Raw genomic sequence first — 5,709 nt, 5'->3', positions numbered from 1 at the left:
TCCTGACAATGCTGAACTTGTCTCAGGTTCCTAGTATAATGGGTGAATAGATATGTGCTATTCTCTCGACTTTCCCTAAACCAATGTCAGTTCGCCATGATACTATAGTTTTCCAAATTTTCCAAATTTCCAAAATTCTTTACTAATAATAAAACAGTGGATTTGCCATATTTACCCTATGATCCAACTCGTTATTATCATTAGGAGAAAATCACTCCTTACTAGAACAGGGTTTTTTATGTTTTCAAATTAATGGACAAGGACATTGTATCAACCTCCCAGCCTGAGCTTTAGGGAGGTTTAATGAGCACCAAGGAGGTTGGGTGAGCACAACCCAAGATAATTCTAATGTAGATATAACCTTTACAAATCGGACCTTTTGGCAGGAGGCAATTTGGGTTAATGGTACATTTGTACCACCTAACTTTTCAGACAAAGAATGTCCCCACCAACCAAAAATAGCCCCTCATTGTGTCTTGGAAGATGAAGGTCTGATCCTGCCTTGGTCTGATTGTCGATCCTCCATCACTTGTTGGGCAGATCAGAGTAAAACTTTTTCCTTTTCTTCCAACATGACAGATGACCCAAAGAATGAATTTTTTATGAAAAAGAGATTTTTCATTCAGGACTTTAGAATGCATTCCTTTCACAAGTGGGTGCTTTGGGGAGTCAATGGCAATTGTACAGATTTCAATCCTTTGATTTTTATCCAGGGAGGAGCAGTTGTAAAGGCTTCTTTTACTGGCATCTCAAGATTTGCTCAGCACTGGGGAATACATGATGCCTCCCAGGACTCTTATGGACATACTAATATCAGAGTAGAGATCACTGGGTTCAATAAAACTTTGGTAAACCAGATTATTTATACATCTCCCACAGTCTGTGTTTACCTCCCTTTCTTGTTTATATTCTTTCAAGTGATTCATTTGAAGTCTGTTCCAATGATTCTTGATGGATTTCTCAATGTTGGCATGTAACAATAAACACCCATGCCATGGTGCCACGGATCCCACTTTGGGTCCCTGTTCTGGTGGAAACACCCTCCACCTTGAAAGTAAATGGGAGAAATGCCCTAAAGATACATGAAGTACACACTAGATTAGTTGAAAAGTGGAAAATTAGCTGATAAGAGCAACTGTTGTTTGGGCAGTGGTGCTTTATGCCTTTATTCTCATCACTTGGTTGGCAGAGGCCAAGAATGTCTGAGTCTGAGACCAGCTTGGTATACAGAGTGATTTCCAAGACAGCCAGGTCTACACAGAGAAACCCTCTCTCAAAAAACAAACAAAGAAACAAACAAACAAACAAACAAACAAACAAAAAGCACCTGTTCTATGAAGAGGACCGGGCACAATGCACCCACATAGTGGCTTACAATTTATGCACAGCTACAGTTTTAGAGAATCACTGCTCTCTTTTAGCTTCTGTAGGCTATAGAGGCATAAGTGAGAGAGAGGGCATGAGCAGACTAGCACAGAAGTGAGAGAGGGCATAGCACATAGGTGAGAGAGAGTTCCTGAGCACTCTAGCACATAAGGGAGAAAAAGGGGCTGGGCATCCAAGCACATAAGTGAGGGAGAGAGGGCCTGCACATCCTAGCACACTCTTGTAATCAAGCTCAGTACTAGGAAGGTGGAGGTGGGAGTTTACCAGGGATTGTAGTGAATCTGGATGATCTCTTCTGATATATTAGGACAGCATGGACTGTTCTGTTGTGGGTATGTACATACAGAAAAAGTACACACATTTTAATTTTTATGCACATAAATAAATAACAAAAAATATTACAGTTGAAATTAGTAGTGCCATTTCCAGTACTTTCATGTTACACATTTGTTCATGTTTTTTCAAGTCTGCAAATGCTTATCAACCTAGAAACTGGAAATCATTTGTCTTAAAGATGGTAGCTCATTTCCACCTCCTGAGACCTCCCTTCTAATCAATGGTGCCTGGTACTCCATGACAGCATACACAGGGTATATTCAGCCAAAGGGTGAAATCCCTGGATGAGACCTGTTTTCTCCATCTGGCATCACAAAGGGTCCTCAGAGTACTACATGTGGGTCTCTCCTGATAACGTTTTATTTATTTGTTTGTTTGTTTGTTTGATTTTGTTTTGTTTTTTATTTTTGTTATTGTTTTTTTTTATTTGTTTTATTTTTGTTTTTTGTTTTTTTTTGGTTTTTGTTTTTGTTTTGCTTTGTTTTTGTTTTGCTTTTTTTGTTTTTATTCTTTGTTTTGCTTTGTTTTGTTTGTTTGTTTGTTTGTTTGTTTGTTTTTCCCATTGAGCAGACAAGCAAGGAAAGGTGCGGTTGTGAAGGAGTTCACTTCTGAATGACCTGGAAGAGATAACCAGCTCTGATCAGGGTTATTGGACTGTTAAAGGATGTGTGACTGGAGAGAAATCTCAGTCCCAAGAGGCCACTATGTGAGGAAAAACCTCCCGATCTGCCTTTTCCTACGGCTTCTGAGGGTTAAATGAAGGAGGAAGATCATATTTTTTTTTCTCTTTTTTTCCTTTTTTTTTTAACTAAGTAGACATTATAGTTTTTAAGAGAAGAATGGCTCTTAAGAAAATGATGGTGATTCCAAAGGAAGATTACTTATTACTTTTGGACTTTGATGATGAAGAAGATGACATAAATATTTCGGAGGAGTCTCTTTCTGAAGGTTACTGCATATTCAGTGTTGGGTATTAATTGTGTGTTGTGCAGTTCACTAGACTTTTACCTAGTCACCTGAAACGGAAGCAGTCTTTTCTCAGAGATTTTATATAGTTCATTTGAAATTTTACCTATCTATCTATATCTATATATTCTTATACCCGAGTTTTAGCAACACATATAACTACTCTTGACATTGTAGTCACAATATGTTGATAAAAAATAACTTATTATGATTTTGCCACCGGAAAATACCTGAACATTGTTCCAATAATATGTTTGCAAAACCTGAATTTATTTCAAGAACATTACAAATAATTTATTTCATTCCTTTTTTATTATTTCTTTTCTTTTTTTTCTTTTTTTTTTACATTTCAAATGTTATTCCCTTTTCTATTTTCCCCTCCAAAAATCCCAGTCCTCTCCCCTCTATCCCTGCTTTCCAACACACCTACTCCCAATTCCTGGCCCAGGCATTCCCAAAACTTGGTCATAGGAACTTTACAAGAACAAGTGTCTCTCCTCCCATTGATGACATACTAGTCCATCCTCTGCTACATATGCAGCTGTAGGCATAAGTCACAACTTATGTTTACTTTGATTGGAGATTTAATCTCAGGGAACTCTGGGAGTACTTGTTAGTTGTTTTTCCTCATAGAATGTTCCTTGTGTACTTTCTCTAGCTCCATAATTAGGGACCCTGTGCTCAGTCCAATGGATTTCTGTGAGCATCCACTTCTGTATTTGTCAGGAAATGGCAGATCGTGTCAGGAGACAACTATATCAGTCTCCTGACCCTAAGCTCTTGTTTGGCTCTTCAACAGAATCTGGGTTTGGTGGTTGTTTATGGTATGGATCACAGAATGAAGCAGTGTCTGGATTCCTTCAGTCTTAGTTCCAAACTTTTTCTCTGTAACTCTTTCCATGGATCTTTTGTTACCAATTCTAAGAAGGAACGACATATCCACACTTTGGTCTTCCTTCTTGTTGAGTTTCATGGGTTTTGCAAATTTTACCTTGTTTTTTTCTGAGCTTCAAGGATAACATCCACTTATCAGTGAGTATATATCATGTGCTTTCTTTTGTGATTGAGTTATCTCACTTAGGAACATATCATCCAGATCCATCCATTTGTCTAAGAATTTCATGAATTCATTGATTTTAATAGTAATGTAGTATTTCATTATGTAAATGTACTATATTTTCTGTATTCATTCCTCTGAAGACGGGCATCAGGTTTATTTTCAGCTTCTTGCTATTATAAATAAGGATGCTATGAACATAGTGATGCATGTATCCTTATTACAAGTTGGAATATCTTCTGGATATATGCCAAGGAGGACTATTGCTGGATCTTCAGTAGAACTATTACCACTTTTCTGAGGAAACCCCATCTGCTTTCCAGAGTGGTAGTACCAACTTGCAATTCCACAAGCAATGGAGGAGTGTTCCTACTTCACCACATACCCACCAGCAACTATTGTCATCTGGGTTTTAGATCTTAGCCATTCTGACTCTGTGAGGTGGAATCTTAGGGTTATTTTGACTTTCTGTTCCCTGATGATTAAGGATTTTGAACATTTATGAGGTGCTTCTCAGCCATTCAGTGTTTCTTAATTTGGAATTCTTTGTTTAGAACCATCCCCATTTTTTAAAATAATGTTATCTGATTTTCTGGAATCCAGCTTCTTGAGTTCTTTGTATATATTGAATATTAGTCCCTTATCTGATTTAGCATTGATAAAGACTTTTTCCCCGTTTTGTTCTAACGATAGTGCCCCTTGCCTTACAGAAGTTTTGCAATTTTTGAGGTCCCATTTGTCTATTTTTAATCTTATAATAACAGCCATTGCTGTTTTGTTCAGGAATATTCCCCATTTAACCTTGTCTTCGAGGCTCTTCCACACTTTCTCCTCTATAAGTTTCAGTGTCTCTGGTTTTATGTGCAGTTCCTTGATCCAATTAGACTTGAGCATTGTACAATGAGATGAGAACAAATCAATTTGCTTTCTTCAATATGCTAACTGCCAGTTGAGCGAGCACCATTTTTTGAAAATGCCATTTTCTTTCCACTGGGTGGTTTTATCTCCTTTGTAAAAGATCAAGTGACCTCATGAGTTTGGGTTCATTTCTCTGTCTTCAGTTCTGTTCCATTTATCTACCTGTCTAACACTATTCCTGTACCATGAAGTTTTTATCATAATTGTTCTGTAGTACAGCTTGAGGTCAGGCATGGTGATTACAAAAGACATTCTTCTATTGTTGAGTATAGTTTTGGATATAGTAGGTTTTTTTTTTCAAGATGAATTTGCAAATTGCCCTTTCTAACTCAGTGAAGAAATGACTTGGAGTTTTGATGGTGATTGCAATGCATATCAGATTGCTTTTTGAAAGATAGCCATTTTTACTATATTAATCCTGCCAAATCATTAGCATGGGAGATTTTACCATCTTCAGAGATCTTCTTTGACTTCTTTCTTGAAGAAACTTGAAGTGTTTATCATACATATATTTCACTTTCTCAGAGTCACACCAAGGAATTTTATATTATTTGTGACTACTATGAAGCATGTTTTCCCCTAATTTCTTTCTCATACTATTTGTCTTTTCTGCAGAGAAATTCCACTGTTATGTTCAAATTAATTCTAAATTCAGCTCCTAAGCTGAAAATGTGTATCAGGATTAGCTTTTCTCTGTTGTAATTTTTGGAGTCATAGATACATGCTATCATATCTTCTGGAAATAGAGAAATTTTGACTTCTTCCTTTCCAATTTGTATTCATCTGTTTTCGGTTTTTGGTTTTTTTTTTTTTTTAATGTGTGTAATTGCTCTGGCTAGTATTTCAAGTACTCTATTGAATAGGTAGGGAGAAAGTGGGCAGCCTTGTCCAGTCCCAGATTTTAGTGGGACTCCTTCTGGTTTCTGACCATTTAGATTAAAGTTAAATCCTGGGCCTTCTTTTCTTTTCTTTTCTTTTCTTTTCTTTTCTTTTCTTTTCTTTTCTTCTCCTTCTTTTTATTTTTTTTTAGATGTATGCCTTGAATT

This window comes from Mus musculus, chromosome Y (genome assembly GCF_000001635.26).
Source record: "Mus musculus strain C57BL/6J chromosome Y, GRCm38.p6 C57BL/6J".
Lineage (NCBI taxonomy): Eukaryota > Metazoa > Chordata > Mammalia > Rodentia > Muridae > Mus > Mus musculus.
Note: the sequence above shows the minus strand (reverse complement) of the source record.